At 39.6% G+C, this 26377-nt stretch overlaps 1 long non-coding RNA gene across 1 annotated transcript in view; it reads right to left on the bottom strand.

Moving 5' to 3' along the window:
- Positions 1–26377, bottom strand: part of LOC309646009 — a 102673-nt gene that overhangs the window by 65593 nt on the left and 10703 nt on the right. The window contains exon 2 of the long non-coding RNA XR_014255165.1: positions 18316–26171. This is a non-coding gene — a long non-coding RNA (uncharacterized lncRNA). The remainder of the gene's footprint in view (positions 1–18315; positions 26172–26377) is intronic.

Below are 26377 nucleotides of genomic sequence, written 5' to 3' on the forward strand. Positions count from 1 at the left end.
GGAGAATGGGAAAGTCTATTTCAAAAATAGTCCTGGAACAACATATGTATATGGAAAAAAACCTCATTAACTCCTACCTCACACCATGCATAAAAATTGATTTGTTGTGAACCATAGACCAAAAATGGGAAAGCTAAAACTATGAAACTGGTTTTATCAGCTTCTTGGTAATTGTGTGACATTTTTTTGTATCAGGGATGAAACTTTGAATGTTGCCTCTGTAGGTTTAATCTTTTCTCTACATTTAGAAAGAACCTCATTAGTTTCATCTTGAAAAGCATTATTTTACACTCTTTCTGGTTGGGGATGTGGGACTCATTTAATTTACTAAAAGGTAACTGTACTGTATTTGAAAATCCCTTCAATGTTTAAATGTCTTCATGCTATTGTTCAGCTGAATGGCTTTGAGGAACTCAAACTGATAGACTGGAGTCAGAGAATAAATATAGAGAGTTGGAAATATTAAGGGCTCAAGGATGACCCTCAAGTTTCTAATTTGTTGACTGGGTGTATCGTGAAGCCACTGAGATAGAGAATTTAGAACAAGAAGCAATTTTGAGGTGGGGAAGACTGAGAGCCATTTAAAATCTGTACCCATGGGGCATACAAGTAGAAATGTTTAGGACTGTGAATCTGCTGTGAATTGATGAAGGTCAGGACTGGAGGGATGGATCTGGAAGTTATCAGCATATGGGTGGCAGTTAAAACTAGAAAAGTATAAGGTCATTGCAGGAGACAGAGAGCAGTGGGTCTGGATTGATCTTCAAGGGGAAAGCAGAGGAAAAGGGGACCCCAACATAGAGAAGGAAGGGCCAGAAAGATACCAGAAGGGTGCAATGATATGGAAGGGAAGAGAATGGAGCTTTAAAGGAGGAAGGGGTGCTAAAGATGTAAAGAAATCTAGCAACATTAGGGTTGATCATGGTATAGAGGTAATGTGTGACTTTTGTGGAAGGATAGTAGGAGCAGGTTTGGTTCTGATTTCATAGATAAAGCAGTAACAAGTATTCTGGGAGGTGTAGATGAGTGGGAAAGGAGGGGAATTACAGAGCAGATAGAGGGCAATATGAAATAAACATTATTTTTAAAATGTCAGCTTGTTTAGAGTCTGAAAGGAAGTTGCCAGTAGAGAAAGACAAATGGAAAGTGTAAGGGAAAGAGCAATGAGTGTATTGAGGGCCTGGCCTTGTACAGGGGGAAGGTAGATGACTGTGGAGGTAGAAAAGTGTGCCAGAAAATTGAGGTTCATGTCTGATGACATTTTTTCCCGTAAGGTAGAAGACAGGGTCATTTGCTGAGAGTGGGAAGTGGGGAAAGAGTTGAGTAGGGGTTTTGTGAGGGAAAAAATGTTAGAATAGTTGGGGACAGTGGGAGATGAACTCTACTACCAAGGATTAATAACAGAATTGCTTAATTCAGGGCACCCGGGGACCAGCTAAGTTTGGAGAACCTGGATTTGTAATGACTGGTTTTCTCCAGAAACCCTTGGCATCATAGAAAAGTAGATAACGTAGATTGGAATCTGGATCTTGGATGAGTATTTTGTAGGAAAGGTGAAACAGAGGATGAGTGTGCAAGGAAATTGAGGGTTCTGGTTAGAGAACAATCTAACAAAGTGTTCATTCTGGGGAAAGAAAAGAAAAAAGAAAAACGGCCAGGATGCAGAGATGTATTAGGTACATAGGGGAGGGTGTGTCAAAGGATGGGACCTTTATGAGGTGGAAAGAGAGGAGTGGTAAGATCCAGGAGTGGAGGACAGCCCACTAGTACCAGTTGAATGGGGTGTTGGACTAGAGCAAAGATTCAGGTCTTGGCTCTGGAAGTGAAAGGCTGAGATAGAGTAGAAGTGAGAGAGTGCAAGAACTGAGAGGTAAACACAAAGTATGAGGATGGGCCACTTTCCTACACATTAGTATCTTCCAAAACAATCTTAGGAAACTGCATGGAGAGGAAAAACCACAGACTGGAGGCCAAGTGGTCAGAGAATGAGGGCAGGGCCAGGAGGTGGGTAGATGAAATTAACCAGAGGAGCAACAGATAGTGATAGACTTGGGGGATGAAGGCATCAGAGGAGGTGTTTCCACTCAGTGATAGAGGAGTAAAGGAGGTCAGGAGAGTGACCCAGTGCTGTGTGGGTGTGGGAGAAAGAGAATCTCCCACTGAAGAGGACTGGGAAGGGACTGGCTTCCTCAGAGAGCATTCCTGCAGGTGGTTTGGAACATGGCGGGGGGTGGGGATGTTGCTTACAATGGAAGGAAGGTTCCAGAGAGGCAATAGGGATGGGTGGTATGGTGAATCTATTGAGGGGATTTAGGGACAGAAAAAAGTAAGAGAGAATGAAGGAGCCTAGTCTAGGGCAGGGAGAGAGTTGCTCCTTTATGGATTCCAAATTTTACAAGGATGGGAGACATGATTGCAAATCCTCAAATGCCTTGACTCAGGCACAAGCTGGTTTAGTTCTAGATGTCCCTGAAGGCCCTAGAAATGGGTAGTTTAGGCTCAGAAGGGACTAGGGCCTCTCCAGTTGCTCAGAGCAGTGATCGGGAGAGAGATGTGCAGAGAAATAATGGAGGCTCTAACTTCTCTCATCTGTCATGGGTTTGAAATGCTCTCCCACATGTTCAGGACCAATGACCATTACGTTGTGAGATCTCAACTTCTAGACAATGTCTCAGATAAAGAAAAGGGAGGTTTGGAGCCCTGGGGACAAAGATGGGCATACCAATAGCTTTGCTGAGGCTTCACCATGAGTTCATTCACCATAAGGCACAACACTTGGAACAAGTACCTGGGTTGGGTCTGATCTGTCTTTAAACCTGGATCCACCACCTGACCCCACAGGGAAATTTTTGACTCTTTGAGACTTATTTTGTCATGTGTATAAAATGGGGCTGTTTTCAGAGATAAGTAATGCATTTGTAGTTCCTAGCACGTGATAGGTGTAAAATTAAAGAATTCTGTTCCCTCATGCCCTTTCCTTGCTACCCAGATACAACTTGTCTCTGAAGCCCTAACCAATTACCTGGATCTACCCTGGATTATTTCCAAAAGGTCCCAGTTCACATCTCCGCCCACCCAGAAGGAAGCTTAGGAGGAAGAGTCTGCAGCTGATGATGCAACCAAACTATTTCTTCCCTTTGTATTTCCTGCTCACTGGCCTCACTCAGGCCTGGGGAGATCCACATAGGTTTATGAACAATTGCACTTTACAGTATTGAGCTCACACTAAAAATAGGACCTGAATTTCAGTGGTGGGATGTATAGTCTGTGGGTGGTAGGCTGCAAAAGAATTGTCCTGCCCACAGGATTTGTCTAAAACCCCAAGTGAGTTAATGGGTAAAAACTGTCGCTGAGGAACCTGTTTGGCCCAAGAAACATTAATCAGTTCACAGGAGCCTTGCTCCAGCATTGCCATGAGGACTGGGCAGGGGCTGATTCTAGTGGAGACTTTTAGGATTGGAAAGTAACCTGGTGCCAGGGGTGGGAATGATGTTTCCCAACAATTGGCTTTCTTGTCCCTGGGCAGGCAAAGGAGAAGTGAGGGGACTTTTTTCCCATGGAAACTACAGCCCAACACAACGCCTAAAACTGAAAGCTCACCAAGATCAAATGAGGTTAAATATAGAGTGAAGTTCCAAGCTTATAATATAAAATTTTAGAAAATCTTACAAGAAGAAAATCAAACTCATTCATCAAGTCCCAGCAATTAAGACCAGGGCCCCTGGAGCTGGGAGGGGGCTCTGGAAGGCCAGAATCTAGATCTCATTGTCTTTGCAATATGGAGAGGTTGTGGGGAGTTGTCATTCCCCCAGGGAGGTCTGTCTGGACATGGAAAAAAGAGGTTTGGAGAAAGACAATATGAGGTCCATCCTTACCCTGTGAGGTGCTCACAGCCTCCCAAACCACACTTTGGGCTGCTCTTAGAGTCAGGATTGGGAGCAAGAGAGATAATGGTTCAGACTCTTGAGAGCCCAATTGCTGTCTTGTCCATAGTAGACACTATCAGATCATGGAAGATATGAACTTAGATAAGCTCCCCCAGAGAGATGGGTTGAAACAGGCCACCCTGCTCTTCCTATGTAGGACTTATAGACAGTTACAGGAAGACTGCTGTCCCAGATATCTCTGCTACCCAGTCTACGTAGGGCTGTATCACCTTGAGAAATTCATTCCTTTGGAGTCAGGCATGGTAGGGTCTTGCATGTTAGGAGGAAACTCCACTCAGGAAAACTTTGCATGCATAAGTGGACCAGTAGTCTCCTTGCAGAGGAAGTGGTACTCAAGATGACATGAGTTTGAATAGCAGAGTGGGGCGGGGGTTATTAGTGGACATGAAAATATCTGGAGCATAGTGCCTGATTTATCATTGGCACTCCATGAATGTTGGTTGAATATGCATTGCAATTTGTCTAATAAAGGGTTTCCTTTCTTCTTTTCTTTTTTCTCATTTCCTATTCTTGGACTGTTCACATGAAATATTTAACTTGGATCTGCTCTTTATTCTGCTCAGGTCAGAATAAATTTACAGAAATGAATCACATGTACTCAAGTAGTTCTTGCTTAGTACAGTTGACCACTGGAAGAACTCATGAGCATAATTCAAGGTCACAATTAATTTCTTTCCTTTGTTTCCATCCAAGTCATAATGGCCTTTTTTCCTTGTTCCTAGAGAAAAGACTATCCTGGTGTCTCTCACTGATTCTGGCTTTTTATTCCTCTCTGGTCATTCATATTTTTGAATCTCAAATTCTAGGTGGCACCAAAGGGCCATCTTTACCATTTCATACTGCACATGACTTAAGACCCTCATGACTTTTTCCTGAAATCAAGTGTTTCCAAGAAGGCTTGGATAGAGAGAAGTGGGTTATGGGCAGGAGAGAGTTATGAGGCAGTGGCTGGGGAGCCATGTCACACTCAATAGATCATCTCTACTTTCACTGGTGGGAGGGTCTGTCACAAACCACATTGCACAGCTGGGATGGTTTATTTTTAGTGGTGAGGGAGAGGGATAAATTCCAAAGATAGAATTTGAGCCCACTCTTTGCAAGTTCAGACTTGGGGGTGGCTGGCAAAATGGGCTGGGGGTTCTGAGCCAGAAAAAACAAGTCTAACTCAGGTTGAGGTCTGGGGGTGGCAACTGTTCACACCCTAATGCACATGGAATGAGCTCCATGGAATTCTGAATTTGGTTCTCACATATCTTCCAATAGGACTTACAGCAGGAAAGATCCATTTCCTTTCTTATTTGCTTTTTTCTTCCTTAACTCCTAACCCCTTCTTCTCTCCAGGGACTTTGATAACTTTTCCCATCCCTCTCATCCCTAATGGCAACCTCTGTCTTCACAGTGTGGGTGGAGTGAGTGGGGGGAACTTGGAACCAGCTACACATGATCAGAGTAGACAGCCCTTATGGAGTGTGGCTTTAAAATTACAAAAAGGCTATGTATTCCCCAAACTTGGCCTTGTACCGGCTGGCATGCTGCCCATAATCCCCACATAAGAATAAAGCATTTCCACAGAAAGCCAGTGTAAATGTGCAGATCTGAGACATGGAGATCAGTGCCTTACTGGGCAATTGTGGTGGGCCAAAACCTAGAGAATAAATCTTGGTTAGTCAAAGGTTTACTGTGCTGGGTGCCCTGTGTCCTGGGTCTGAAGCCTCTGTTAAGGTGTCTTGTGTCTCTGTCCCTGTTTCCTGCTCTCAAAAGAGGCTCTAACTCATTCACAGAGTGGGATAATGAATATGAGCCTCTCTCCCTGGGGCCTTTGCATTTCAGCAGATGTTCTGTGACATATGAGATGCTCACATGCAGGGTGTTTGTGACCATCAAAGAAGCCAGGAAAGACTTTTTGGTGCTGTTGTTTGTGGGGGGATCCAGCCAGAGGGAGCCTGACTTCTTTACTTAGGTTTAAAGGTTGCCTCTTTTGGGACAGGCAGGATGGGCCTCTGGGAGACAGACCTTAACAGGACTCTGTCCAGTGTTTTTGTTTGTTTGTTTTTTTAATAGACTTTAATTTTTATAACAGCTTTAGGTTCCCAGTACAACTGAGTGGAAATTATGGAGCTCTCCCACTTACCTCCTGCTCCTATGTGCAGCCTCCCCCAATATCAAGTTCCCATATCAGAAAGGTACCTGCATATTACCTACATTGATGATGAACCTACATCGACACATTATTATCACCCAGAGTCCTTAGTTTCCATAGGGCTCATTCTTGTTTTACATTCTGTGAGTTTTGACAAATGTGTAAAGACATATATCCACCATAAATTATGGCATTATAGAGTAATTTCACAAGTCCTTTGTGCTCCACCTATTCACCCCTCTCTCCCCTATAATCCTTGGCAACCACTGATTCTTTCACTGTCTCCATAGTTCTACTTTTCCTGGAAAATCATGTAGTTGGAATCATACTGTATGTAGCCTTTTCAGATATGCTCTGTCACTTAGTAATATACATTTAAGTTTCCTCCATGTCTTTTCATGTCTTGATATCTCATTCTTTTTAGCACTGAATAATATTCCATTGTTGGGATGTGCCACCGTTTAATTATTCATTCACCTACTGAAAGACATCTTGGTTTCTTCCAAGTTCTGGCAACTATGAATAAAGCTGCTATAAACATCTGTGTGCAGGTTTTTGTGTAGACTTAAGTTTTCACCTTTATTGGGTAAATACCAAGAAACCTGACTGCTGGAACATATGGGAAGAATATTACTTTTGTAAGAAACTGTCACACTGTCTTCCAAAATGGCTATACCATTCTGCATTCAACTGGCAGTGAATGAAAGTTTCCACTACTCTACATTCTTGCCAGGATTTGGTGTTGTCAGTGTTTTGGATTTTGGCCATTCTGATAGATGTGTAGTGGTATCTCATTGTTATTTTCATTTTTATTTTCCTGATGACATATGATATGGAGCATATATTCATAAGCTTATTTTTCATCTGTATATCTTCTTTGGTGAGGTGTCTTTTTAAGTTCTTTGGACCTTTTTTAATAAAGTGGTTTTCATATTGTTTAGTCTTAAATGTCTTTTTTATATTTGGATAACAGTCCTTTATCAGATTTATTTGCAAATATTTTCTCCTAGTCTGTGGCTTGTCTTCTGATTATCTTGATTCTGTCTTTTGCAGACAGAAAATTTTAATTTTAATGAAATTTAGCTCATCATTTCTTTCTTTCATGGATCATGCCCTGGTGTTGTATCTAAAAAGTCATCACCAAACCTAAGGTCATCTAGATTATCTCCTATGTTATTTTCTAGGAGTTTTATAGTTTTGCATTTTATGTTTAGGTCCATGATCTATTTGAAGTTAATCTTTCTGAACAGCCTAAAGTCTGTGTCTACATTCATTTTTTTTGCATGTGGATGTCCAGTTGTTTCAGCACTCTTCATTGAAAAGACTATATTTGCTTCACTATAGAGTGAAAAAAACAGTCAAAAGCTGAGATATTTGTAACTCATCTAAGCTATAGAGGATTAGTATCTAAAATATATAAAGAATTTCTACAATCAATAAGAAGTAACATATAACTCAGTAAGAAAGGTGGAGGGCAGCAAGAAAGAATAACAAGCAAACTTAAATGGTTCATAAACTAAAAGTAATATGTTGATCAAATGTTGGGTGGATAAAAGAGTTGGCAGTGTCAGTTAATAAACGTAGTTCAAAGTTAATATATCAAGAATTTTAAAATAAGTTATTCTGATTTATAGAGTTTAGCTCCATAAGAACTGCAAACTTAAAAGATTTTGCTCCTGGGGAGTAGGACTGAAGGTCTAGTGAGGGAACTATTGATATATTCTTCTAAAATTGAAACCACAGAAATGCATCTCTGGGGGCTCTGAGAGCTCTGGTTCTTTATGTCTCAGTGCAGAAAGAATTCAGTGAGAGGCAAAGTGATAGATAAGATGTGATTTATTAGAATAGGACACATGTGAGGCTTACACATGGGTGGGTGAGAGGGTGCCATGCCCCGAGAACTTAATGGGCTACAGTTTTATAATCAAAGGAAGAGTGGGGAAGGGGAGAAGACCACCTTCTTCCTAATTCTTGAGTAAATATCAAACTTCCATCATCAGCTCTTCCTCCATGTCAGATTGGGGAGTTTTCTTGTCCCTATATGTTCAATCCAGGACTGTCATGGCACAATGGAAATGAGCAAAAAGGCAGTAACATATACTAAAAATGGTAAATCACCTCAAGTTTCAGTATAATGTCACCCTTTCATTATATTTTTGCTTTTAGTATGCCCAGAGGAGCATGTCCTAGGAAATATTAACTTACTGAGCTCACTGGGCAAGATGTGGGTCTTATTCCACCATTGTTTTATTGGTTTGGGGACATGTTTCATGCTTTTGTTGCATGGTTTTGTTGCTAAGCTAAGGGGTGACAACCTATCACTAACTGCTTCCTGCTGAGATGGGACATAGACCTGGCTGGGGAAGGATTAAAACACCTGGCTGACTGTCCCTTCTCTGCTGGGAGAACTGTAAACCAATGTCACTTTGCTCAGCATCATCTTTTTAGCCCTCTTGCATGTTAAGCGTCAGAGGATGAGTCTACAAAAAGATATAAATTTAAAAAAATACAGTAATAAGCATTAGAAGAGTCATTTAAAAAGATTATAATCATGATTTTGGAGGTCCAAACAATTTTTCCAAAACAGTTTCCAAATCTGGAAGACGGTCACTTAAGGCCTCAATCTGTTTGTTTTTGGCTAGGCCTGGAATGTCAATGTTTCATCTTCAGGGTCTATTTAGTCTTTTGTCTCAGTTATAGATTTAATCTGTTCTTCTTTATTTTCTTTTTATATCTTTTGGTGATAAGGGTGGCTTCCTTGTCCCTCAAGAAACAGAGTGGCCCCTAATTTAGTTAATAAGTCCCTTCCATTAAAGAGAGAGGACAGTCAGGTACAAACAGGAAGGGATGTAGAAACAACTGGCCACTGATGTTGCACAAAATGGGTTCCAAGAAAGTGTGCCCCTGTCTCTTTCTTGACACTCCCATTACATATTCCTTATGGTTGTTAAGGCTTCCAATCCTTTGGGTTAAGACAGAAAATTTTGCACCAGTGTCTGTGACAAGTTCTATCAAATGGCCCACCACATCAATGACCACCTGAGGCTTGACATTAATTATGTATGTGGTATCTCTAGGCAGAGCCACTTTTGGCCAAGGGCCCCCTCAGTCTTCTGATTGTGAAATCACCAATAGCTGAGGGGCCACCGTCACTCTCTGGCATCTGGGGCATTCCCACTGCCAATGTTAGCTGTTTGTAAAGGGTGCATCAATCACAACATTTCCTCCAGTCTCCCTTTTGTCCACACAGGGTAAACTGGTTTTGTCTGGGTACCCATGGACCATGTGGTCCACCATGGCCAGAATGATCTGGAAAGCCTGGCCTCCCCTTGAGTGGTCTCTGGGGACAACGGCACTGCCATCATTTGGGCCTTTTGTATATTTTTCTTGGTGTGTTCAGCCTTTAGGGCCTTATACTTATTATTGAAAACCAAATATGTCAATTGGAGCAAATCACTCATAGAGGTCTGAGGACCAGCAGTTACTTTTTGAATTTTGCGCCTGATTTCTGGGGCAGACTGGGCTATGAAATGCATAGCCAAAAGGGCTTGTCCCTTGGGGGAGGAGGGATACATATTTGTATACTTTCTGAAAGCTTCCACTAATTTCCCTTGAAAAACTGCAGGATTTTCATCTGGTCCCAGTTGGATTTTTTTTACTTTTTCATAATTGTTGGGTTTTAATCTAAATTTTTTCATAGACTTTATTAAACAATTAATCATATGGTCCCATCTATCCCTATCAATAGAATTTATCTGGTAATTCCACGGTGGATCTGCCTTGGGGACAGTGTTATTCCCCACCTGGTGTAGAGTATGGCCCACTTGGGCTTGGGCTGCCACTTGATCAGCATGGATTCTGGCTACCAGTATTATATGCTATTCTTTTTCAGGGGTGCAGCAGTGGGATAAGATATGGAAATCCCCCCAGGTGAAATCAAAAGATCTCATCAACTGGGTAAACTGTGAAAATTCAGAATCCTCAGGAAAACTTCCCAACTTATCCTCTGCCAGACTTCTATTGGACATTGAAAAGAGCACTTGAACTCTTATTGTTCCTTGATTTCCATCAGAAATTTCTCTCAGAGACAAAACCATGGGGGCAGTTGGTTGGTAACTTTCACTGCTGTGGGCTAGATGGGCTGAAAATGGGTAACTTGGGGTACAAAGGAGCTCCTGAATATAGCAGAGGTCTCTCCTCACACTTTGGTGCATTTTCCCGTGGAAAGTAGACTCGGCTGGAGAAAGGGCTCCCGCCTGTGAGATAGCCCTTGTTGGAGCAGCCATTTCCATGGATACTGTGGCTTCCACTGGAGTAATAGTTAGCTATCCAAAAGTTTTGTTCCCATGTCAAAATCCACCATGCAATTTAATCAAGATTTTTACTTACAGATTTAGATGTTATCCCTTCCAAAGTAGTCTCCCAACTAGGTGTTAATGCCCGCAAAGTTGCTGCAAAGGAATAGCACAGAAGGTGTCCCAGTGGTGGTGACAATGAGTGGGAACTGGTCTGGCTGTAAGTTGAAAATAAAGGGTCAACACTTGTAAGGTTCGGAGGGAGGGGAAGACTGACATCAGGGCTCAGGAAGTCCTCCTTTGGGCACTTTTAGTAATTAGGGGAAAAGTATCTTAAGTCTTGGAATTTGATTCCCTTCAGTTTTCTTGGGCATGATGTACTTCAGAGTACCTGATAAGAGACCTTTTATCTAAGTTGGACACAGTCCTTTAAATGATTTTTTTTCTAATATGTATAATCCTCTGGTTATAGATTATGGGCATCTAATTTTCATTCAAAGATAGATTACAGTGATCAGCTTTAGAAACAAGCTTAGAATATCTTCTTAATAATTCAATTAAGTTTTAATAGCTTCATTATCTTTTTTAATAATATAACATAACAACAAAGAGCTATTTGAAAACTGAGTTTTAAACAACAAATATGGACCTCAAGTAGCAAAACTAAAACTTAATGTCTATTAAAACATAATTTTGAGAAAAGGTGGAGTCAAGATGGTGACATGGGAAGACAGAGTTCACATCTCCCCACAACTCGGGCACCTGCCGGACGCTGGTGGGAGACCTCAAAGCCCAAGGAGATGGGAGGAACCCCTAAGCAAACCGGTAGGATGTGGGGGGACTGGGAGTGGAGGAGAAGTGGGGGCCGGACAGGACAGGCACCCCTGAGGGGTGGCTGGGGGGGGAGGGGTTTCCATGCCTGGAGGGACCTTTGGGGGTTTGGATCAGGGGAGAGTGCACTGAGAGTTTCCCCTGTCCAATTGGCCTGGGAAGGCTGCCTGGCTCTCAGGCCAGGTCCTGTACCCTCAGAGGCCCCCTCTGGGTGGTGTTGGTCCTGGAAGCATAGGAGGGAGGCCAAGGGAGAACAGGAGAGGCAGGTGGGAGGGGCCCTCTGGGACCAGAGGAGCAGGAGTGGAGCAGAGGGCATTTGCTCAACCCACTCAGGCCCGGGAAGTCTGTTGGGCTCCCAGGCCGGGTCCTGTACCCTCTGAGACCAGAGATACGCCTGGGCCCCTTCTGTTCCATTGAGCCTAAGCCTAACCCCTCCCCACAAGGGCCTTTTCCAGCCCTGTGGGTGCTAAGCATAGGCCCCACCCACTGCCCAAACCCTGCTCCTGCCTAGGTCCCGCCCTACACAGCCAAGGCCTTTTCCACCTTTCTTTTTTTTTCTCCTCTTTTTTACACTTGTGGTTCTGTTTTACCTTCCAGTTGTTGTTTCATCTATATTTTTATTTTTATATTCTTTCTAACATATCTGTTAGTTTCCTAGTCTAAATTTATTTCTTGCTCTTTGTTATTATTCTCCTCTTTTTTTTTTTTTTTTGCCACCCCATGCAGCTTGTGGGATCTTGGTTCATGACCCAGGGCTCGGGCTGAAGCTCCTGCAGTGAGAGCTCTTAGTCTGAACCACTGGACTAACAGAGAACCTCAGACCCCAGGGAATATTAACCAGAGTGAGGTCACCTGGAGGTCCTCATCTCAGCACCAAGACCCAGCTCTACACAACAGCCAACAAACTCACATGTTGAAAGCCTCAGGGCAAACAAACAGTAAGGCAGGAACACAACCTTACCCATCAAAAAAAAAAAATGACATGACAAAAAAGAGTCACAAATGAAGGAGCAAAGTAAAAACCTACAAGACCAAATAAATGAAGAGGAAATAGGCAACCTACCTGAAAAACAATTCAAAGTAATGATAGTAAAAATGATGCAGAATCTTGGAAATAGAATGGAGGCATGGATTGAGAAAATACAAGAAATGTTTAACAAAGATCTAGAAGAACTAAAGAACAAACAAACAGAGATGAACAACACAATAACTGAAATGAAAAATAAGCTACAAGGAATCAATAAGAGAATAACTGAGGCAGAAGAATGAATAAATAAGCTGGAAGACAGAATGGAGGAAATAACTGCCAAGGAGCAGAATAAAGAAAAAAGAATGAAAAGAATTGAAGACAACCTCAGAGACCTCTGGGACAACACTAAACACACCAACATTCGAATTATAAGGGTCCCAGAAGAAGAAGAGGAAAAGAAAGGGTTTGAGAAAATATTTGAAGAGATTATGGTTGAAAACTTCCTTAACATGGGAAAAGAAATAGCCACCCAAGTCCAGGAAGCACAGAGAGTCTCATACAGGATAAATCCTAGGAGAAACACACCAAGACACGTATTAATCAAACTGACAAAAATTAAATTCAAAGGAAAAATATTAAAGCCTGCAAGGGAAAAGCAAAAAATAACATACAAAGGAATCCCCATAAAGTTATCAGCTGATTTTTCAGCAGAAACTCTGCAAGCCAGGAGGGAGTGGCAGGATATATTTAAAGTGATGAAAGAGAAAAACCTACAACCAAGGTTACTCTACCTAGCAAGGATCTCATTCAGATTCGATAGAGAAATCAAAAGCTTTACAGACAAGCAAAAGCTAAGAGAATTCAGCACCACCAAACCAGCTTTACAACAAATGTTAAAGGAACTTCTCTAGGCGGGAAAAACAGGAGAAGAAAAAGACCCACAAAAACAAACTGAAAACAATTAAGAAAATGGTAATAGGAACATACATATCGTTAATAACTTTGAATGTAAATGGATTAAATGTTCCAACCAAAAGACACAGACTGGCTGAATGGATACAAAAACAAGACCCATATATATGCTGTCTACAAGAGACCCGCTTCAGACACATACAGACTGAAAGTGAAGGGATAGAAAAAGATATTCCATGCAAATGGAAATCAAAAGACAGCTGGAGTAGCAATACTCATATCAGATAAAATGACTTTAAAATAAAGACTGTTACAAGACGTAAGGAAGGACACTACATAATGATCAAGGGATCAATCCAAGAAGAAGATAACCATTTAAATGTTTATGCAGCAAATGTAGGAGCACCTCAATACATAAGGCAAACGCTAACAACCATGAAAGGGGAAATCGACAGTAACACAATAATAGTAGGGGACTTTAGCACCCCAATTACACCAATGGACAGATCTTCCAAACAGAATATAAATAAGGAAACACAAGTGTTAAATGACACAATAGACCAGATAGATTTAGTTGATACTTATAGGACATTCCACCCGAAAGTGACAGAATACACTTTCTTCTCAAGTGCTCATGGAACATTCTCCAGGATAGATCACATCTTGGGTCACAAATCAAGCCTTGGAAAATTTAAGAAAATTGACATCGTATCAAACATCTTTTCTGACCACAATGCTATGAGATTGGAAGTTGATTACACGGAAAAAAAACTGTAAAAGGCACAAATACTTGGAGGCTAAACAGTGCACTACTAAATAAGCCAGAGATCACTGAAGAAATCAAAGAAGAAACTTAAAAAATACATAGACACAAATGACAACAAAAACACAATGACCCAAAACCTATGGGACTCAGCAAAATCAGTTCTAAGAGGGAAGTTTATAGCAATTCAATCTCACCTGAAGAAACAAGAAAACTCTCAAATAAACAATCTAACCCTACACTTAAAGCAACTAGAAAAAGAACAAAGAAAACCCAAACTCAGTAGAAGGAAAGAAATCATAAAGATCAGAGCAGAAATAAATGAAATAGAAATGAAGAAAACAATAGCAATGATCAATAAAAATAAAGTTGGTTCTTTGAGAAGATAAAGAAAATTGATAAACCCTTAGCCAGACTCATCAAGAAAAAAAGGGAGAGGATGCAAATCAATAAAATTTGAAATGAAAAAGGAGAAATCACAACTGAAGTCACAGAAATACAAAGGATTATAAGAGACTACTAAAAACAACTATATGCCAAAAAATTGGACATCACGAAGAAATGGACAAATTCATGGAAAGGTAGAATTTTCCAAGACTGAACCAGGAAGAATTAGAAAATATAAAGAGACCTATCACAAGTAATGAAATTGAAACTGTAATTAAAATCTTCCAACAAAGAAACTTCTAGCACCAGATGGCTTCACAGGTGAATTCTATCAAATATTTAGAGAAGAGCTAACACTGATCCTTCTCAAACTCTTCCAAAAAATTGCAGGGGGAGGAACACTCCCAAATTCATTCTACGAAACCACCATCATCCTGATACCAAAACCAGAAAAAGATATCACAAAAAAAGAAAATTGCAGACCAATATCACTGATGAACATAGATGCAAAAATCCTGAACAAAATACTAGCAAACTGAATCCAACAACATATTAAAAGGATCAGACACAATGATCAAGTGGGATTTATCCCAGGAATGCAAGGATTCTTCAATATATGCAAATCAATTGATGTGTTACAACATATTAACAAATTAAGGAATAAAAACCGTATGATCATCTCAGTAGATGCAGAAAATATTCTGACAAAATTCAAAACCCATTTACGAAAAAAACTCTCCAGAAAATGGGCATAGAGAGAACATACCTCAACATAATAAAGGCCTTATATGACAAACCAACAGCAAACATCATACTCAATGGTGAAAAACTGAAAACACTTCCACTAAGATCAGGAACAAGACAAGGATGTCCACTCTCGCCACTCTTATTCAACATAGTTTTGGAAGTCCTAGCCTTGGAAATCAGAGAAGAAAAAGAAATAAAAGGGATATAAATCGGAAAAGAAGAAGTAAAACTGGCATTGTTTGCAGATGACATGATAGTATACATAGAAAATCCTAAAGATGTCACCAGAAAACTACTAGAACTAATCAATGAATTTGGTAAGGTTGCAGGATACGAAATTAATGCACAGAAATCTCTTGCATTCCTATACACTAACAATGAAAAATTAGAAAGAGAAATTCAGGAAACAATCCCATTTACCATCACAACAGAAAGAATAAAATACCGAGGAATAAACCTACCTAAGGAGGCAAAAGACTTGTACTCAGACAACTATAAAACACTAATGAAAGAAATCAAAGATGACAAAAACAGATGGAGAAATATACCATGTTCTTCGATTGGAAGAATCAATATTGTGAAAATGCCTATACTACCCAAAGCAATCTACAGATTCAATACAATCCCTATTAAACTACCAATTGCATTCTTCACAGAATTAGAACAAAAAATTTTACAATTGGTATGGAAACACAAAGACCCCCAATAGCAAAGCAATCTTGAGAAAGAAAAACGGAGTTGGAGGAATCAGACTCCCCAATTCAAATTATACTACAAAGCTACAGTAATCAAGACAGTATGGTACTGGCACAAAAATAGAAATATAGACCAATGGAACAGGACACAAAGCCCAGAGATAAACCCACACTCCTCTGGTCATGTAATTTATGACAAAGGAGGCAAGAACATACAATGGAGAAAAGACAGCCTCTTCAATAAGTGGTGCTGGGAAAACTGGACAGCTACATGTAAAAGAATGAATTAGAACACTACCTAACACCATACACAAAAATAAATTCCAAATGGATTCAAGGCTTAAATGTAAGACTGGACACTATAAAACTCTTAGAGGACAACATAGGAAAAGCACTCTTTGACATAAACCACAGCAAGATATTTTTTGACCCACCTCCTAGAGTAATGAAAATAAAAACAGAAATAAACAAATGGTACCTAATTAAACTCAAAAGCTTTTGCACAGCATAGGAAACCATAAACAAGACAAAAAGACAACCCTCAGAGTGGGAGAAAATATTTGCAAATGAAACAATGGACAAGGATTAATCTCCAAAATATACAAACAGCTCATGGAGCTCAGTTTCAAAAATACAAACAACCAAATTAAAAAATGGGTGGAAAACCTAAATAGACATTTCACCAAAGAAGACATACAAATGGCCAAGAGGCACATGAAAAGCTGCTCAACCTCCCTACTTATTAGACACACAAAACTACATTGAGGTATCACCTCACACCAGTCAGAATGGCCTTCATCAAAAAATATACAAACAATAAATACTGGAGAGGGTGTGGTGAAAAGGGAACCCTCCTTCACTGTTTGTGGGAATTTAAACTGATACAACCACTATGGAGAACAGTATGGAGGTTCCTTAAAAAACTAAAAATAGAGCTATCATACGACCCAGCAATCCCACTACTGGGCATATACCCTGAGGAAACCATAATTCAAAAAGAGACATGTATCACAATGTTCATTGCAGCACTATTTACAATAGCCAGGACATGGAAGCAACCAAAATGTCCATTGACAGATGAATGGATAAAGAAGATGTGGCACATATATTACAATGGAATATTACTCAGCCATAAAAAGAAACAAAATTGAGTTATTTGTAATGAGGTGGATGGACATAGAGTCTGTCATACAGAGTGAAGTAAGTCAGAAAGAGAAAAACAAATACCATATGTTAACACATATATATGGGGGAAAAAAGGTACTGATGAGCTTAGTGGCAGGACAGGAATAAAGACATAGACATAGAGAATGGACTTGAGGACACGGGGGCAGGGACGGGGGAAGCTGGGGCAAAGTGAGAGTAGCATCGACACATACACGCTACCAAATGTAAAATAGATAGCTAGTGGGAAACAGCAGCATAGCACAGGGAGATCAGCTTGGTGTTTTGCGATGATCTAGAGGGATGGGATAGAGAGGGTGGGAGGGAGATGCAAGAGGGAGGGGATATGGGGATATATGTATGCATATGGCTGATTCACTTTGTTGTACTACAGAAACTAACACAGCATTGTGAAGCAATTATACTCCAATAAAGATGTATTTTTTTAAAAAGCCACAAAAAATATAATTTCTTTTTCTCTAAAATTACCCTGATTTTTACCAACTGTAGCCAAATTAAGATTAATTTGTTTATAAAATAAGTCTGGTTCATTGGTCAAATTAGCTCATATAGTTTGTCTAGTAAAGTGGGTGCCTTGATCACTAAACATTGCAGAAAGTATAACCCAAGTGAAAAACACATTTCAAAACTATTTTTTTCACTGTGAGGGCATCAGCCTTGTAGCCAAGAAAGGCTTTAGACCATTAAATAAAAGATGGGCTTTGCCAGGGCACCAGGAAAAGCCAAGCTGCTGTTTTGGATTTCTCATAGCCCTGACTGTTTAATTTGTAGCTATTGTTTATCAATCTTCATTTCTCTCATTTCAGAGCAGACTATTGCCATGCTACAAGGACATCAGAATGGCAGAAGTCTGACAATGAGGGGTTAATTTTCTTGCTGACAAATTTTACAACAGATATAATATGAACTTATTGACTTTTAGTAAACTCAAGTACAATAAAATATCATAATTAATGTTGATGACTCTAAAGACATGTCTGTATTAATTAATAAACTTAAACAGCAAACTTTAGCTTTAATACAAGGTATTAATTTAATATTAAATATTTTTCAGATCACATGAACTTGAAATCCATTTAGCTTAGTTTCTCTTATATTTAGAAATATTTAATTTGTTAGTGCTTACTTTTTAAAAGCCAATTAAATAGAGCTTATTTATAAATTAACCTCAGCAATACTATCTAAAGACAAAAACACATAAGACTTACATATATCCAGACAGTCAGCAATCTCATAGTTCCATTTTAAAACTTATTCATTAAACAAGCATTGCAATGCAAAACTTGTCAGTTTATAAATAACAGTTGGAATAGTTAAGTTTACAGACTTGTGTTTTAACAGGAATAGACATAGAATAGAGGAGGAAAATCTCAGAATTAAGAAGAAGAGTATAGATTGTTAAATCCTGTCAGAAGCAAGTAAAATTTCTTTCTTTTCACATACCATTGCCTTTGTCTCCTGCACCAGCAAAAAGATCCCTTCCTTGTCTCTAAACATTCATACAACATTTCTATGGTAACCCAAGCTGATTGCCACCATTCCTCTGGCTCCCTGTCTTTATACATCCATACAATCATTCCACTGGTCTGTACCTAGGTATACAATCAGAGCCCCAAAGCATTCGAGGTTGATCGGCCTGCTTAAAGGGGCAGACATTGGCAGAGTGTCCTCCCCGGTACTCCTGGCTCATAGTGTCCCACGACCCCTCTAGGACCCAACCCCTATCCTTCTTATCTTACCACTATCCCTTCATGGTTGCCAGCTGAAACAACAGAAAAGCGTCTCTGGGGCTCTGAGGAGCTACAGTTCTTTATGTCTCAGCACAGAAAGAATTCAGTGAGAGGCAAAGTGATAGATAAGAAGTGATTTATTAGAATAGGACGTTTGTGAGGCTTACACGTGGGTGGGTGAGAGGGTGCCACACACCAAGAACTTAGCGGGCTACAGTTTTATAATCAAAGGAAAAGTGGGGAGGAGGAGAGGACCACCTTCTTCCTCATTCTTGAGTAGACATCAAGCTTGCATCATCAGCTCCTCCTCCACGTCAGGCAGGGGGGTTTTCTTGTCCCTACAGGGTCAAGACAGGACTGTCATGGCATGATGGAAATGAGCAAAAATGTAGTAACATATGTTAAAAATGGTAAATCATCTCAAGTTTCAGTATAATGTCACCCTTTCCTTATATTTTTGTTTTTATTGTGCCTAGAGGAGCATGTCCTAGGAATCATTAACTTACTGAGATCACTGGGCAGGATGTGGGTCTTATTCCACTGTTGTTTTATTGGTTTGGGGGCATGTTTCATGCTCCTGTTGCATGGTTTTGTTGCTAAGCAAGACTGCTTGGTTTTGTGGTTAAGTAAGCTTGCTTTCATTAACTTACAAGGGTCTCCCATGCTTTTTCCTGAACTTATAATCCTCTAGTAAGGTTAACTATTTAATTACCTACTTTGTCCCTTTACTCTGTCCCTATCAAAATTATGTGCATATCTTATTTAAAAATCAAAGAAAATGTAATAAAAACATTTCATAAAAGCAAACTGTTAAATACTCCATAGAAAATTTGCCAAAAATAGGCAGCATCTACAAACAAATATATCTACAAAACATTACCAAGGGATATAAAAAGAAAAATTTAATAAAGGAAGAGATATATAATGTTCCAGGATAGGAAGATAATGTTATAAGAATGCCAGTTCTCCCCAGAATTAACCTATAAATTTAACATCTCTCCAATCAAAAAAATTTTTTTGCTTTAGACCTCAGTAAAATGATCTAAAGTTTTTTAGAGGAATATTTGAAAAGAATAGCCAGGAAAAAAAAGAGTTATGAAGATTTCATTTAACCTACAAATTAAGGCAATATAAAAAAAATCAGTAATTTAAATACTTTGCTCTTGGTGTAATGATAGTTGGAAAGATCAATGAGGCAGAATAAAATGATCAGTTGAACTCATCAGAGAGCGTAAAACAGGACAGTCACAGTTGTGGGGGAAAACATATAGTTTTGGGACCTGGGTTTATTTGGAAGCAATGTTGAAGTTTCGAGTTATGCAGTATATTATTAAGTGAAAATAAAGTTATGAAAAATCTGCAAAATATAATCTTATTTTTGTAAGAACAATTAAAGTTAAAGTTGTGTACACACACACACAAAGATGTTAGGGATAAAAACAAATACAGTAACACTGGTTATCTCTGGTAGTTGGCCATAAGTGTTTTTTATTTTCTACTCTGTATCAGTATTTTCTAATTTTTTTGAGAAAAACTCTATTTTTAAAAAATTGGCTATTTATTTTAGGAAGTATAAAGTTGGCCTAAACATTTCTATCATATATAAAGACTTTTAAAAAACATTCCAAATCTCTGGAATTCCATCACTCATATTTCTTTTCCATTTGTATGATAAAGATAAAATTGTGGTCCCCAAATTTATTTAAATATTCCTTAAAAAATATTTGCACTGTATTATTTTAAGGAGTTAACAATAAAAACAGATGAATTTCCATGAAAAACATTAATAGATAATGCTTTAGTTAGAAATGTATTTATTCAAAACAGCCCGTTCCTCAACCATGTCAGACCAACCAGTGTTACTACCTCTGGCTACACATACATTTTCTTTCCACATTTTTTTCTTTAAAAAATTGCTCCATGGTTTTAGAGAGTGATTCTTTTGAGCTGAAATTTTCCATGCTTGGTTCTCCATTAAAGGTGATATCATTTGGGAAAGATCGAAAAAGTGTATAGTGTTTAGTCACTTTTGCACTTATGAGGATGAAGAAAAAACACTCTCTCTATTTGAAAACCAATTTTAAAGGCTTTTCTTCTTACCTAACAGTAAATCTAAGTGGCTTGTTTTGGGAGGTTTAAAATTTGCATCCCAACAGTCCCCAAACAGCAATTTTATCTTTAGAACTAGCCTGTTGTTGAACTCAATGTTCTGCTTTCCTCTTTCCTTCCTTCTTGCAGTTTTTTAAAAAGAGAGAATAGAGTACGGTAGGTGGTATGCAGGCCTGAAGTTAGAAGCTGGGTCTGAGTTGGCATGCTAAAATGTACTACTGCCTGACCTTGCCCGTGCCATTCAAAGTCTGGTGTGTCTGGTGATAACCCTGCCAGCTATGGTGAGCATCACAGGAGGTGTACCTAGTAAAGCTGGTTGGAGTTGGCCAAGCACCATGAAATGCAAGTAAGTCTCACTGAGAGGCAAACAAATCCAAAAGAGTGTTTTGGTCTGTGTGTTAGCAGTATTTACCTTGCATTATGAAAAACAAAAGACAAACCAATAAAATGAACCCCTTGGAGATATAGCACAGTGAGCATGACATTGGAGGTTGCTCTCAATGGGCAGTTCTCCAAATTTTTGACCATAGTTTACTTAGACTGAGTTGCAATCCCAGGGCTGTTGTGTATAGTCACACAGGTTGTTCACTGTACAATTCCAAGTTGTTCCTTTCACAGGTCCCTTGGCCAATTTATCTCTCTGAATCCCACTTGTCAGTGGAGGACTCTACCAAACACTGCAGAGGGAAAAACCACCTAAAGTTGTAATGTGAACTTATTTTTGTGATACGTTATAAAATTATGCTTTAGGCACTTAAAAATAACTTAGTAATTTTATTACACATACCTTGAGATTTTGTTGCAAGTTACTCAAATAACACAAATTTATGAGAAGTCCATCTAATAAAGTGACACTGAGAAAGAAAATTCAATGGAAATTACACACACATCTGTTTTAGTAATAAGAAAATGGATGATTTTATACAAGTTAATACATATCTTCAGCTCTGATTATGAAAAATGTAGGCTGAAAGCATTATTGATAAAAATATTAACAAAGCAACACAAAAACACATAGATAATTAAATAAAACCAAGAAAAATGTATAACTCAAAGCAAGAAGTCCCTTAATATGAAGCAACAACCAACTCAAGACAATAATAATAAGCAAATATTTATATAGTGCCCACTAGTTTCCAGGCACTAGTCTTAATATTTTACATGTATTAGCTCATTTTTTTGTAACATATTTAAACTCATGACAAAATTCTATAAGTATTATTTTCTCTATTTTACAGACAAGACACTGAGAAGTTAAACCATAACATTAATGGCTTTAATTAATAGCCACTCTGTACCCATACCCTTTGCCCTGTAACTTTGTAGTCTCCACCCATTCTGAATACTGGGGCTTGTCTCATGTCTTGCTTTGGCCAATAAACAGGAAGTGAGAACAAGCCCGAGTTAGCATACTGGAAGATAAAGGAGGTAAAAGAGAGCTGAGGCACCCCAACAACCAGGCAGCCAAGCCAATTCTGAAGCAGAGTCACCTAGCTCTTAATCATGCCTAATACTAAACTGCAGAGAACAAAGATTGTTTCTGATGTACACATGGGCAGAACTTTTAAACTATTAATGTGTTAGCCATATTTCAGAGAAGAACACCAAATTCCTCAGAACACTCTAGTATGACACCAGATTACTAGTAGGTGGATTGCTGCTGTTGACTGAAAAAAAAAAAAAAGCACAACCTAAAAGTTAAGAATTATGTTTTATTTGGCAGATTTTCTAAGGACTTCAAGCCTGGAAGATAGCTTCTCAGAATAGCTCTGAGGGATTGCTTCAAAGAGGTAAGTGAGGAACCAGGATATATAGGGGTTTTTGCTACAAAGACCGGGTAGTTAGAACATCAAAAGATCACTGTTAAATAAAGAAAACCAGATATCTCAAGTTAATGAATTTAGCACTTTTGTGTGTACAGAAAGAAGCAAGAGTCTGGTCTCATAGAAATCATCCCTTTGATTTGCACCTTAGATATCTAGGGCCAGTATCCTGTTCTTTTCCATTCTGAGCCCCCTCAGGGTGCACCCCTGGGGATGGCTGCAGTAGCTTGATGGCTGCAACTATGGTAGTCAACATTTTTTTATTCATACTGGTAATTAGCCCTTATTAATACATAAAAATATTTTAAATTGTACATCCATTGCTGAAGAAATGACTTGTCTTTCAGGTTGTTGAAACTGACCAACCAAAGACTACCAGGAATGTACCTGGTCAAATGAATTTAGGTATATTTAGCTTGTTGCAGCCAGGGAGAGAGCACACAATGGAATCCATGAGATGCCTTGTTAAGAGGCATTTATTCTAGGTTTTGGACTTGTACTGAGTGATTCTTAGGAGGGTTGAAGGAAGTTGGGTGTTAGGTTTGGACTGAGTGTGTCCGGAAGTGAAGACCAGTTCTTGGGCCAGTACTTTTGGAAAGTGTGGGTAATTTGGTGATTGGGTATCTTGGTAATTTTTATTTGGTAAGTAGAAGAATTGAAGCAGTGCTAGAGAGCTGTCATTGGTAAAGCAACAGCAATTACTCCTATCAGCAAGAAAAGAAAAATGTTTATTTTTGTGGCTGTGGTATGGCTTTGTCTCCGCCTTGTTTCAGGCATGGTCTCAGAGTGGCCTTGTCTGATTATTGTTTATAGTCTGTGAAAGTTGTTTATATTCATTTGGGAACACTTTGCTTCAGCTTAGCTGTTAGCTGCTAGCTGCCATCTGTCAAAATAATTTTTTACTTTCTGGGAAATAATTTTGAGACCACTGGGAGAGGAAGTGCCCTGAAAGCAGTTCATGTTGGGGTATGTGGGTTATATGTAGGTATTGCCTTAGAGGTCCAGAGAACTAGATGGTGAAAATATAAGGGTAAGTGGCTGTGGGAGAGGGAAGTACATGGGGAGGGGGGAAGCTGCTAAAAATGGAGAATTAGACTAGGAGCCTACATAACAACCATAACCCTAGCTGTGATTCTGAGAGGGGAATTAACTACCCCCCAAAATGAGTAGTTAGAAACATGCAGACTGCCTGTGGAAAAGATGAAATCAAGCCAGCCAGGAAAGGGGGAAAGAGAGGGCCTATGGAAAAAGTAGAGCCAGACTAAGAAATGGGAGCAGCATATCCAGAAGAGGCAGAAGACAAGGCTAACTCTGAAAATAATCACCAGCAGTGTCTTGAAGAAACTTTCCAGAAACTGTGTGGTATTCTTGAAAGCATACATAAAGACAGGGCTTTTAAGTGCCAGGGAACAAAAATCCTGATGAGATTACAGATAATTATGCAAAGACACCCAAGGATGAGAACAGCAGAAATGTACAAGATTGCAAAAGATTTAAATCCTTTAAAGGACTTAAATAACTTTACAAATGTTGAACTTAAAATCACATTAAAAGGCAGTAAAGAGCTTACTTAATGATGTAGAGACATGAATAAATGACACACTGTGCAAATCTGAGAATACAGAAAAAAGACAAATGACATGAAAATGATAGAGAGAATATGACACAAACAGAGGATGGAGAATGGAAAACTTAAACATGGGGAAATCTTAAAGGAAAGATCAAAACAAATGAGTTACAAATTTTCCCTCATTTTTATCTTTATGAAATTAAGATGCATCTCATATCTTATAATTTGCCTGCCATTCCCCACCACCACCCAAAACACTTGTTTTTTCCGTGGTGTACATTTTCAACTGATGTCAGTTTAGAATCAAGGAAATATGTCAATGGAAAAAAATTTCCTTAGCTAAAGACAGATCCAAGATTGAAAATGCTCACTTGAGTTCCAAGGAATATAAGTGGGAAAAACCCAAAATTAAAGATTTCTTGGCAAAAACTTCTAACTCTTAGAGAAAAAAAAAATCCTACAAGCATCCAGTCCTAAATATCAAATTACCCACAAAAGAGCAAATGCTAGGCTCCCTTACTGCTGCTCCCCAACACCAAAGGTTGAAAGGTCACATGTAACTGAGCAGGACCCTGTGGGACCTTCCCAGTGCAGGTCCTTTCCCCATACCCTCTGCTTTAACTCCTCTCTGAAGTACCTAGATAACAGTATCTAAGGCATATTCCTGAGTTGTTTTACGGTTGTGAAAACCTCCCATCAAATGGAAGATGTTAACTACTTGATGAGCATGAGCACGTAGCCCTCAGACCTACTGGTGCCTAAGGATTAATAAAGTTAACCCCTGTGACACTTTCTTGTTACTGTCAACAAAAAAGAGAATTGTGCAGGAGCTGATCACATACCCTGTGACACACCCTCCTTCATCTGGCCTTTAAAAATGCTTTGCTGAATCCCTTCAGGGAGTTTGGGGTCTTTGGGGGCATGAGTCACCTGTCTCCTTTCATGGCCCTGCAATAAACCTTTCTCTGCTCCAAACTCTGATGTTTTGGTTTGTCTGGCCTCACTGTGTGTTGGGCGCACAAACTTGGGCTAACACAGAGAGGCTGAAATTTGTGGCCCAGGAATTTTTTACTCAGCAAGTTGTTCATATGTAATAACTATAAAAAGACATTGCTGGGCTATAGGTGTATCAGTCAGGGTTCTCCAGAGAACAGAAAAAGAGAGAGAGAGGGAGAGAGAGAGAGAGAGAGAGAGGGAGAGAGAGAGCCCTATTTTAAGAAATTGGCCCATGCAATTGTGAAGCCTGGCAAGAGTGCAATCTGTCAAACAGGCTGGCAACTTGGGAACTCAGGCAGGATTTCTATGTTAGTCTTGAGGCAGAATTCCTTCTTTTTGGAGAAGCCTGAGTTTTAGTTCTTAAGGACTTCAACTGTTTGGATGAGGCCCGCTCACATTATGGAACTGAGCAGGACTGTATGAGGCCTTCCCAGAATTGACCCCACCCATGTCCTCTGTCTGCCTTTTCTCTGTAGAAAAACTTTAGTCAAAGAATAAATGTAATCAGAGAAATGAGAAAATGAAGAAAGAGAGGAAAACAGTCAAGCAAGACAAAATAATAATACGTTAGCCATTAAACAAAGTCAAGGACCTTTAGTTCTTCATAAAGGACTATAGATAATATTCTGAGGCCATGTCCTTTGAGCTGTTTTGCAGATACTGAAACCTCCACCATGTGGAAGAAGTTAATTGTATGCTTCCCACAAACACATAGACCCCCAGACCAGTTGGAACCAGAAGGTTGATAATGCTGACTCCCGATTACTATACTTCGCCAACATCCAATCAGAAGAATGTCCACACATCCCACAAACCCCATCCTTCACCCTGTCTTTAAAAACCTTTACCTGAAAGTCTTCAGGGAGTTCGGGTCTTTTAAGCTCTAGCTGCCCTGGATGCCTTGCTTGGTGCCCTGCAATAAATGCTGCCCTTTCCTTCACCACAACCCAGTGTCAGTAGATTGGCTTTACTGCGTGCAGAAAAGTGGACCCAAGTTTGGTTCTGTAACAATTTCAGCTGTTTGTAAATATTAATTACATCTACAAAATGCCATCAAAGCAACATCTAGGGCTTCCCTGGTGGCGCAGTGGTTGAGAATCTGCCTGCCAATGCAGGAGACACGGGTTCGAGCCCTGGTCTGGGAAGATCCCACATGCCGCGGAGCAACTGGGCCCATGAGCCACAATTACTGAGCCTGCGCGTCTGGAGCCTGTGCTCCGCAACAAGAGAGGCCGCGATGGTGAGAGGCCCGCGCACCGCAATGAAGAGTGGTCCCC

This window comes from Balaenoptera physalus (genome assembly GCF_965194825.1).
Source record: "Balaenoptera physalus genome assembly, chromosome: 16".
Classification (NCBI taxonomy): domain Eukaryota; kingdom Metazoa; phylum Chordata; class Mammalia; order Artiodactyla; family Balaenopteridae; genus Balaenoptera; species Balaenoptera physalus.